Here is a 12,012-nt window from a genome sequence, read left to right as displayed (position 1 = left end):
AAGAGTGAGGGACCAGGAAGTCCTTGTTGTGAAAGGTCATACGCTGGAAGGCGTGGGAGGGAATAAAATTATGCACAGTGTTCTTGCCACCAGCTCTCATTCCATTGTAAATCCGCCTTCCAAGGGGCTCAGAACATTGTAAGGTGAAGAACTAAAAAATTATTTCTTTCTTAGAGGAGGGTTGTGACTACATGAGTGATAAAATTGATGACATATGTAGAGACTTTTTATTTTTGTTGGCCGATCAAACATTCCAGACTGATTGCTGTAATTTGTTAGAACAGCTACTCAAAATCTTTGAAATTGAAAGGTGATGCTGTCTAATCATAGTAAAGATCACTTTCATTATCATGAAAGTTGGCTATTGAGGTAATATGTATACATACTTTTTTAAATTCAGTGAAGAGCTATTCTGTTCATTGAGAGTTGTTTTTCTAATTGAGACCATACAGGAATATTTCCCCACCTAATTCTTTTTTTTTTAATTCATACACTTTATTCTATAGTTGTGGTTCTCACCCAAGGGGTGGTTTTGCCATGAAGGGAACATTTTGCACTGTTTGGAGACATTTTTGATTGTCATATCTGGGGCAGGAGGTTGCTACTAGCATCTAGATGACTGAGGACTGGGATGCTGTTAAACATTCTAGAATGCAAAGTGCAGTCCCCCCAGCCAAGAATTATTCAATCCAAAGTATCAGGAGTGCCACAGTTGATAAACCCTACTGAAGGAAGATCTTCAACTATTCAGTCTGCAGACCACTGGGGCTTCCCAGGTGGCCCAGTGGTAAAGAACCCACCACTCGTGCAAGGCGCAAGAGACAGGAGTTTGACCCCTGGGTCGGAAAGACCCCCTGGAGGAGGACACAGCAACCCACTCCACTGTTCTTGCCTGGAGAGTCCCGTGGATGGAGGAGCCTGGCGGGCTGCAGTCCAGGGGGGTCACAGAGAATTGGACGTGACTGAGTGACTGGGCACCCAAGAATGCGTGTGTATATGTACAACTGGCTCACTGTGTCACACACTGGAAACTAATACAACACTGTAAATCAACATTACTCCAATAAAAAATTTTTTTTTAAACAAATAAAAATAAAATATTGAAGGAGGTTTTTAAGAATTTATGGAACTCTTTTTTAATAAAGATCTAAAATGCCCAACAGGAGAAAAATTCTTTCCTAAAGAAACAAAATTCTCACCTTTTCCTAATTTAAAGATTTTTTTTTTAATTGTTTCAGACTTCATTGAAATGGTAGACTGTTTGGGGGCATTTTCAGTCTCAGTTCTGGCTCTGTGTTGGTGAGATGCGCTGACAACTTCCAGAGACAAAAAAATACGCATATGCTCTTCAGAGGGACACGCTACTGCAGCTATCTCCTCTTCCAGGCTATGCTGTTCCTGGGGACCCACTTAACTTCAGCTCACTAGCCAGAGGGAACAAAGATGTTTCACACTCGCTAATTAGGGGCTGGCAGGTAACCCAGCTAACCCCTGGGATGGGAAACACATGGTTAATAAACTGTTTGGTCACACTGACTGCCTCTCAGAGATGCTCACAACCAACCGTCTATCCACAAAATCTAACCTTTTGGGTTTTCTGCTCAGGAATTTGGAGGAAGGCAGGGAAGCCAGAGAAACACAGAGAGCAGAGAGACCCAGAGCCAGAGGGACCAAATGTAGAGTCAGTTTGACTTCCACTGAAGGGCTTCTCTCACTCATAAACACGAAGAGTGAAATGCTGCTAAACAAAGAAATACGAAAGAATCTTTCAAGATGTATATAAGTATATGTAGAAACCATCTTTCACCATTTCTTGGTCATTTGTTTAAATTACTGATTCCAGACTACCACAACTACTTTCCATTATTAGAAAGAATTTTTAAACATTATTAATAAATAAGAGAAAAATTAAATACTAGGTTGGCCAAAAAGTTTGTTTGGGTTTCACCATAAGATGATACAGAAAAATCGAAATGTACTTTTTGGCTAACTTGATATTAAGATGATAAGGTTGCGAATGGAACTTAAAGATGTGTAACAAAGCAAAATTCCTCTCTCTCTCTTCTTCTCCACCTTCTCCCCTCCCCTCTCTCCATGTATACATATGTGTGGGTGAGTGTGTGTATTCTTATGAGACAGAAAAACACTATGCTAGCATTTCTTCCTATGGTCAATGATATTAGTCATATTTTATTTCTGGCAGCCCAATCTGTGCCTAGAAATAAGTTAATAAGTGTATGATGAAAGTTAAGTATAATTTAAAGATGAAAAATAACTATATTGAGAAAAATGCATCATGTCAACTTGAGAATTTTTGAAAAGTGGTTTCAGAAACACAGCTGAACCTAACTTCACTTGTGAGCCATGGTCTGGAGCATGGAGAAGGTTCAGTGGGTGCTTATTTACTAAAAATGAAGAAATCAAATTGATGCTGGGAGCTGTTAAGAAAAAACAAAAAAGAAACCCAACCTAATATCTGCTTGTTTAATAAATTCAACCCCATGAAACTGCTGAGTTTATAGGTCAACAATAAATGTTAGCAGTTTTACATGGCTTAGTTTAATAGCATCATATGCACACATACAAAACTACTTAATGGAACAATTTAAATCTCTCCCCTTACCTCCCAAATTATCTGTGAAAGAGAAGCATGAAAGTTATATCCTGTCTTCCCCTTCCACGGTGTGGGATGATGTCTTAGAAATATTTTCTCCCTCCCTGTGAAGTGAGTGAAAGTCCCTCAGTCAAATCTGACAATTTTGCAACCCCGTGGACTATACAGTCCATGGAATTCTCCAGGTCAGAATACTGCAGTGGGTAGCCTTTCCCAGGGGATCTTCCCAACCCAGGGCTCAAACCCAGGTCTCCTGCATTGCAGGCAGATTCATTACCAGCTGAGCTACCAGGGAAGCCCAAGAACACTAGTGGGTAGCCTATCTCTTCTCCAGCGGATCTTCCCAACCCAGGAATTGAACTGGGGTCTCCTGCATTGCAGGGGGATCCTTTACCAACTGAGCTACCAGGGAAGTCTTCCATAAGCATCTAGAATAATTTTCACTTCAAGAAAGAAGTAGTCATTTCTGGATATGTTTGGATTACATGGGCTGGGATGGGGCTGCCCAGGCTGCTCAGTGGTAAAGAATCTGCCAGTCAATGCAGGAGATGCAGGAGATGTTTGTTTGATCCCTGGGTCAGGAAGATCCCCTGAGGAGGAAATGGCTTACCCACTCCAGTCTTCTAGCTTGGGAAATCCCACGGACAGAGCAGCCTCTGGTTACAGTCCATGGAGGTACAAACAGTCAGACACTACTGAGCACACACACATGCACACATGAACACACACACACAGGCTGGGCTCTCCAGCTGTAACCAGACAAAGATATGGGATCAGAAGAAAGGGAACCACAGCAAGAAACACTCAGAGCTGGCTCTATACTCATTAAGTCTCACAAGTAGCTATCGAAGCAGCACCCTTATTAGCCACCTTAACACACACGCACATATACGTGCACACACACATGCACACATGAACACACGTGCACACACATGCACACGCGCGTGCACATACATACATGTGCACACATGTGCGCACACACATGCACACATACGAACACATGCACGCACACGCGCATATGCACATACACCGGCACACACATACACACGCACACGCGCACACATACACACATGCACACATGTGCGCATACATACACACGCATGCACATGCATGCACACACATGCACGCATGCGCACACACACACACACACACACAGGCTGGGCTCTCCAGCTGTAACCAGACAAAGATATGGGATCAGAAGAAAGGGAACCACAGCAAGAAACACTCAGAGCTGGCTCTATACTCATTAAGTCTCACAAGTAGCTATCGAAGCAGCACCCTTATTAGCCACCTTGGACAGCAAGGAGATCCATCCAGTCAATCCTAAAGGAAATTAGTCCTGAATATTCGTTGGAAGGACTGATGCTGAAGCTGAAACTCCAATACTTTGGCCACCTGATGTGAAGAACTGACTCATTTGAAAAGACCCTGATGCTGGGAAAGACTGAAGGTGGGAGGAGAAGGGGACGACAGAGGATGAGATGGTTGGATGGCATCATCAACTCGATGGACATGGGTTTGAGGAAGCTCCAGGAGTTGGAGATGGAGAGGGAGCCCTGGCATGCATCATGACTTCTGAGCCTGTGCTCTAGACCTGGGAACTGCAACGAAGACCAGGCATAGGCAAAAATAAAAATTAAATAAATCAATAACTTTTTTTAAAGTAACTGTTGTGACAAATTACTGTTTGAATGAATGAATGACAGGTGTACCTTACCCTATATTAAGGGGCAAGGAAAGAGTCAAAGCAGCAAGTCATTAAATTAAGAGTAAATTCCTAGGGATTATCTTGGCAGTCAGGTGGTTAAGATTTCAAACCTCCAAAGCAGGGTATGTGAGTTCAAACCCTCGTCAGGGAACTAAGATCTCATATACTGCATGGCACAGTGAAGAAAGAAAAAAGAAGAGGAAGAAACAGTCAGTTCCTAATCAGAGGCAGACACTGCATAGGGACTGGGGGCCAAGCCTGAGGACAGGCCCGGGCGTGGCCTCGGGCGGGGCCCTGACGGTCACACCTTTCCGACCCGCGTGGCGGGGAGCACAGGGCACACAGCCCGCGGGGCCAGGAAAGTGGCCCGCTCCTTCCGGTGGGCCTGGTCCCGGATGGCCAGCAGACCGCTGCACTGATTCATTCGCGGTCTCCCTCCGAGGCAAGTCCAAGAGGACTGAGCAGGACTCAGGCTTTGCACTGTGGCTCCAGATCAAAACATTTCCCCATTAAGTCCAAAAGGCCCAAACAAGCACTGAACGCGTGCCTCGGCCCTGATGAGCTCCGAAAGGCAGCCACAGCTCCCACTGTGCAGAGGGGAGGAGAGCCCGAACTGGGTGACAGATCGCACAACTGCCTGTGAACGGTTCCCACGAATCTACATGAGAACGGTGTGAACACATTAACGGATAATGATTCCAAGCACTTACAAGAGTTTCAGAAGAAAACAAAATCAGCATTAGACAAAACAGGGGGAAGAGCATTTTCTTTTGACAGGGGCCCTCGGGAGGAGCCTAAGCAGCACCAGTTAATGCAAAGTGGAATGAAGTATGTGAGACGTTTAAACTGAAAGCCAGAGCTCATACAGGCTGGATTTACGCTCACCTGCAGGTACGTGCGTGGAGGAGAGGGATCCAAAATTTGCACGATCGTTATCATCCTCTCATACTCCTTTATCTGCAAGAGGAGGAAATATTACAACCAGAGAATTTCTTATTCCTTATTCAGGGTAAGGAAGGCTCTGTGTGAGTCGGCAACAAGCATACATGGAGGCTGGGATATTAAGTGTGGAGACTACCTTTGGTTCCTTGATGCCATCCCCAATCCCAGAGTTGTGGTGCTCATGAGAATATCAGCACAAGGCAAGGTGGAGTTCATTCCATGATCTACACATCCAGCCATCAACCATTCAGCAAGCACCCATGAGCCCCCACTGGATACAGCCAAGTACATCCCACAGGGCTTCCCAGGTGGCTCAGTGGTAAAGAATCCAGCTGCCAATGCAGGAAACATGAGTTTGATCCCTGGGTGGGGAAGATCCCCTGGAGAAGGAAATGGCAACCCACTCCAGCATCTTGCCTGGGAAATACCATGGACAGAGGAGCCTGGCGGGCAACAGCCCAGGGGGTTGCTAAGAGTCGGACACGACTGAGCAAGGAAACGACAGCAAGAAGCACAGCCCACGCTCCTAAGATGCAAACCCTTCGGCAGGGCTCCCGCACGCAGGACGTGACAGTGAAATGTTACAGACCAGGTCAGAATTCTGATCGTGCAGCTAAGGGCCGAGATAGAAGTCAACATAGGGTTGTAGGGGGACACAAAGGGAAAGGCAAGGATGCCTGGGAGGAGACTGAGACTCTTAGAACCAGAGGCCCAGCTGGAGCACTTTATAAGAATAGAGGTCTTTGAATTTGAACATACTTAGGGCTTCCCAGATGGAACCTGCCTTCCAATGCAGAAGACACAGAGGCTCAGGTTCGACCCCTGGGTTCAGAAGACCCCCTGGAGGAGGAAATGCCAACCCACACCAGTGTTCTTGCCTGGAGAACGCCATGGACAGAGGAGCCTGGGGGGCTACAGTCCACAGGGTCACAAAGAGTCAGACACGACTGAGGCAACGAGAGGCACAGAGCATGAATGCAGGCTGCCACAGGCCCCACCCTATGCAGTCCGCAGCATCGACCTGAGTGGTCCCTGCTGGTGACGGTGACCTCTGAGGGAACTGGCTGAGGTCACCAGGGAGCTGAGAACTGGCTCTCAGGCTGGCTGAACCCTGACGATACGTTAGCCGTGCCGACCGGGGAAGGGACCTCAGGAGACCAAACTGTCCCTGAGATGGAGCAGAGGCATAAGAACGAGCCACGACCGGAGGAACCACAGTTCAGTATTGCTGCAGAGGGTCAAAAGGAGGCATGGTAAAGGATGACTAAAAATTCGGAGTGACTTTTGAAATTAACTCCATCTATATGTAGTTAACTAGTTATATAACATAAAAATTAATTATATGTGTATTTCATAAATATAAATATATATAATTGTATTGTATAATATATACAATTCTATAATATATCATGTGCAACTTATTTATATATATTTATCAATATATTTTATAATTTATCAATACACCTGCATATTACTTATATTTTAGTTATATTTTATATATTATTCACATTAATGTATTTATATAGTACATTATATATCACTTATAACTGTTTATATTATAATTTATATTTACATATATAAACTATATGTACTATATAACATATTATTTATACATAATATATACAGTTCACATATATTTATAAGTATAAACACATACACTATATATTTCATATATATTATGTATTTTTATAAATACATATATTTGTGTATAAGTATATAATAAATTATAATATAATGTATATAATCATATATAAATTATATATTATATATAATAAATTATACTATATAAATTAATAATATACCATGTCCATTGGTAATAGATCACAAACAAGGAAATTTTTTTGTTTTTTTTTAGTACAAGGTCTGGATCAAGACTGCCAGGTAAAACAGAAGCTGCCCAGTTAAATGTCAGATTATTTAAAATACGAGTTTGTCCCACATGCTACATGGAACACATCCTCGGAGAAACACATACATATGATCCCCCAGGCCCCCGGGACACAGTGACACTGAGACAACTCACTGCTGTTGCTGCTCGTCTGAAGCTCAGAGCTACCTGGAGCCCCTTGTCTCTCGCTCCGTCTGGCGGCCCGGCCTGCACAGCTGGGGGCTCCCCGGAGCGCCCCCCACCCCGCAGCATGCACCCAGACCCCCAGGGCTCTCGGGAAGCCTGGAGGGGTCACGCTGAGCACACAGGGACTTCCTGTCCCCACGCGTCACTTCCTGTCGCGTCTGTGATCCTTGTGCGGCCTGATGTCTCACCTTATTTGCAGCCCGCTGGCTCTCCTCGAGGCTCCCTCCCACACACCCTGAGAGTAGGCTGAGGGGGACGCTGGTGGCTGCAAAGGGAAGCCCTAGGAACCTGGGGGCCGAGGGGGAGAGGGTAGGTGGGGAGGCTGTCAGCCAAGTCGACAGCCTGCTGGCGAAGCCCAACAATGACCCTGTTGCTTTAACACAAAGGAGGACTGTGTCCTGCACCTCTCAGAGGCCATCCCTGCTCGCGTCTATCAAGGGGTCCCCCAGAAGAAAGCTGGCCAGGAAGCCCATTCTCTGGGGTGCAGCTCAATTACAGCCCAGACCAAGAGGCTCGGGGGAGCGTGTCAGCCCAGGGCAAGAGGGGCATTCCCACCAGCGCCTGAAGCGCCGGTTAGCAGCTCCCGGGTGTCGCCGCCGGCAGCGTTCCCAACGGCTGGCACCTTTACAGCCGCCGTGTTCCATCTTTTCCCTAACCCCGCCGCGGGTCCTCGAGCGAGGGTCACTGGAGCTGTCTTCAGGAAGAGGGAGGGGGTCCTGGGCTCACGGGGGCCTTCCAGCTCAGCCTTCCAATGCCGAATTAGACTTTTAATCTGATTTGACACAGTTATTTGGGGAATCCACAGACTTGTCATGAGGCAGATGATTAAAGCGGAACTAAGGGATTTGGACCTGTCTTTGGGAAGAAGATAAAAAAATAGTTGGAGGAATTTGCCCCGTTTCTCTTGTTACACACCCCACACAACAAAACTGTGCTGCAGACACCTGGTTACGCCCTGAGCTCCAGTGGCAAGCTAGGCATGGAAGAGACAAGAGAAAAGAGAGAGAGAAAAGAGACAGTAAGAGACCTTTCCTCACCAAGTTCCTAGCGAGTATGCCTGCGCACTCAGTTGGGTCTGACTCTGTGACCCCGTGGACTGAAGCCCACCAGGCTCCTCTGTCCATGGGATTCTCCAGGCAAGAACACTGGAGTGGGTGGCCACGCCCTCCTCCAGGGGATCTTCCCGACCCAAGGATCAAACCCGCATCTCCTGTGGCTACTGTGTTGGCAAGCGGATTCTTTACTACTTACTGAGCCATCAGGGAAGCCAGCTAGTGAGTATACAATGCATTTTTTTCTTGTCTTCATCAATAGCCAACTTTGCTTAAAGGAGTTAGCAAAAATAGTAAAATCAATTGTCGCCCTTAACCGAAGAGCACTTTCTGGGGGGAAGGGCAGCCCACAGGGCACAGCATGTGGGGTCAAAGTTCCTCAACCAGAGATTGAACCCAAACCCTCTGCAGTGGAAGCCCAGAGTCCTAACCACTGGACCACCAGGGAAGTCCCTCCAAAGAGCCCTTGTAAGCAATAATAATAGGGTTTCCCAGTTGGCACAAGTGGTAAAGATCTGCCTGCCAATGCAGGAGACAGGAGATGCGGGTTCGATCCCTGGATCAGAAAGATCCCCTGCAGAAGGAAAGGGCAACCCAGGTCAGTGTTCTTGTCTGGAGAACCCCATGGACAGAGGAGCCTGGCGGGCTACAGTCCATGGGGTCACACAGAGTCGCACACAGCTGAGCAACTAAACCGCAACGACGACAGGGCCCCGCCCCGGGGGACATGCGTCTGCGGCGCGACACTCGGTGTTGCAGCCGGTCTCCCTGGTCGGTGCACAGCCTCACAGGCTCCCCCTTTGCTCCTCAGGGATGGTGGGAAGACTGTGAGATAAGAGCAAGTCCTTCACTCAATAAGAACAGGGCTCTCCAGCTCTCGTATCTGAAAACACTTTTCTGTTCCAAGTCGAAGAACGCACCAAGGTCCGAAGATCAGAGAATCATACTCAGACCTCCCACCACTCACCTATCAACACTGGGAAAGCAGGTTGTTCTGTTTGAGGATCAACAGCCCTCACTAGGACACCAGCTCTGGAACATGGGGTTTTTAAGGGCAGAGTCATGAGTTTCATGAGCCTCATGCAGACAGTGGTATGGGGTGGAGAGGCATGTCCTGAAGTCCTGAAGCCCCAGGACTCTTTTTTATGGGAGCCCTCCCACTCTTTGTCTGAGAACTTTATTGTACCCCCTGCTACAGAGGTGCAGACCAACAGAGACCTGTTGTTCTAGGCTGGGTGGAGAGACTCCCAGGCCTTGCATCTTGACCTTGGGCAAATTGCATAAAGTCCTGGGACTCCATTTCACCATCTACAAAATAGCAATAACCCTATGTGCCCCTCCCTCCTAGAGGGCTGTTTTAAGAGCAACATGTTAAGGTCATCCACTTGAAAGCACTTAGAAGTAAAAAGTTAATGCAGTGTAGGTATTTATACGGTAACTGCCGCCATCGTTCTGATAGCACCGTGCTCACTGGACGTTATGAAGCCCCCCTTTGCACACCCTGCTGCATAGACAGCAGATAAGAGCCCGCCTTTGCATCGACTCTTCCCTCTGCCGGGAAAGCTCCTTGGCCCCAGAGCCTCGCAGTTGGCTTCCTCTGCTCCTTCAAGGTTTGTTCAGATGCCCTTATGGTTGTGGGGGGAAGGATGGCGGGAAGGGCTAGTTAGTGAGTCTGGGATGGACAGGCACACACTGTGATATTTAAAATGAATAACCTACTGTGCAGCACGTGGACCTCTGCTCAGCGTCCTGTGGCAGCCTGGATGGGAGGGCAGTTTGGGGGAGAGCAGATACCTGCATGTGTATGGCTGAGTCCCTTCGCTGCCCACCTGAAACTGCCACAGTGTTCTTTGCTGATCAGCTATGTGGGTGCTGGTGATGGGTGAGTGGCTCAGTCGTTCCTGACTCTTCTGTGACCCCAGGGACTGTAGTCTGCCAGCCTCCTCTGTCTGTGAGATTTCTCTACCCAGGGATCGAACCTGCATCTCCTGCTTGGCAGGTGGATCTTTTACCACTGGGCCACCTGGGAAGCTATACCCCAATACGAAGTAAAAAATTTAAAAAAAAATTTTTGTTCAAATGCCATCTTCCAATGAGGTGTGCTCTGACTATTCTATTCAAATTACAACCCACCCCTCCACCCTCAGCATTCCTAATACTCCATGACCTCTGCTACACACTTTTCTATAGAGTTTATTTCTTCCAACATACTATAAAGTCCATTATGCTTTATATAATTTTGACTGAAGTAATGCATTAAACTGACATCATAAATACATCACTTATCATGTTTATGATCTATTGTCTCTCTCTGTTTCACAAGGTGAAATATCTGTCTGTTTTGCATATTAAAATATCCCAAGCTTATTTAAGATGGCACTTGGCACACAGTAAACATTTAAAAAAATATTTGTTCAATGAAGCAATTAACTGAAAATAAATGTGTGGCCATCCATTGCCTTTGTTCTCTGTTCTTTAGCCTAGAGTCCAAAATCAAACACAACCTAATCTACCTTTTCAGTTTAATCTTCCTCTTCCCTTTTTTTGGATTTCCCCTTTGATAAACACACTCAGCAAATACGGATTGTCTCTCATTGCTCCTAACATCCTACAGAATCGTATAAACCGTCTCTATCCTGCTTCTTTTGTTTAGAAAGCCCACTCTGCAAGTGTTCTCATTTCAACTCCTCCTTACCTTTCCAGTTCAAAAGTCTTCCCTCTATGAGGGCCTTCCTGGTTTTCAAGCAAGGACGTAGCCTGCCCTTTTCTCTGTGCTCAGCCTGTGACTTACGCCTCTGGTCAGGCCTTTACACTGGCCTTGCCCTGTGTTTGTTTGGGGCTCTGTCTCATTTGCTAGAGGTGCCACCACAGACCAGGTGACTTAAACAACAGAACTTTATTTTCTCACAATTCTGGAGGTTAGAAGTCTGAGATCAGGTGTTGTCAAGGTTGGTTTCCTTGGAGGTCTCGCTGCTTGGCTTGCAGACCACTGTCTTTTCACTGTGTCTTCACATGTTCTTCTGTATGTCTGTGTCCAAACTCCATTATAAGGACAGCAGTCATACGGAAATAGGGTTCATTGTAACGACTTCATTTTAACTTAGTTACTTCTTTAAAGATCCTATCACAGGAATTTCCCACATGGTCCGATGGCTAAGACTTCCCATTCCCAATGCAGGGAATTGGGGGGCTTCATCCCTGGTTGGGAACAAGGTCCCACATGCCACATGCATGCCACAACTAAAAGTGCCTCAACTATCATAAAAGATCCTGTGTGCCACAGCTAAGACCCAGAACAGCCAAATCAACAGGTAATTTTAAAACAAATAAAAACAGAGCAAGAGCTGTCTTCTGAGAATTAAAAAAAGACCCTATTGTCAAACACTGTCCTATTTTGAGATATTGGAGGTTAGGCTCCAGCACATGAATTTCAAATTCAGCCCATAGCAACTGTGTACCCTCAGGCTCCCCCAGCCTGCTCCAGGTTATGAACCGTGAATTTCCTCAGGACAGGCACTTGGTCTCATCCATTTTGGTAACTCCCAAGCAACCTAGCGTGGTTTCAGACTGTTAACTGGCTCTGGCAAACTGCTGGGTACAGCACATGTCCAAGCAGTCTCAC

General features: G+C 46.4%; 1 long non-coding RNA gene across 2 annotated transcripts in view; it reads right to left on the bottom strand.

Moving 5' to 3' along the window:
* Positions 1-4,408: 4,408 nt before the first annotated feature.
* The window catches only part of LOC139038980 (uncharacterized), a 102,226-nt gene continuing 94,622 nt past the window's right edge, over positions 4,409-12,012 (bottom strand). For both annotated transcript variants that reach the window (XR_011492074.1, XR_011492076.1), the window contains exons 3-4: positions 5,208-5,279; positions 4,409-4,488 (exon numbers count right to left, since the gene is read on the bottom strand). This is a non-coding gene — a long non-coding RNA (uncharacterized lncRNA). The remainder of the gene's footprint in view (positions 4,489-5,207; positions 5,280-12,012) is intronic.

Source organism: Odocoileus virginianus, chromosome 17, assembly GCF_023699985.2.
Source record: "Odocoileus virginianus isolate 20LAN1187 ecotype Illinois chromosome 17, Ovbor_1.2, whole genome shotgun sequence".
Classification (NCBI taxonomy): domain Eukaryota; kingdom Metazoa; phylum Chordata; class Mammalia; order Artiodactyla; family Cervidae; genus Odocoileus; species Odocoileus virginianus.
The sequence above is the reverse complement of the archived record's forward strand: the minus strand, read 5'-3'. Positions and strand labels throughout refer to the sequence as shown.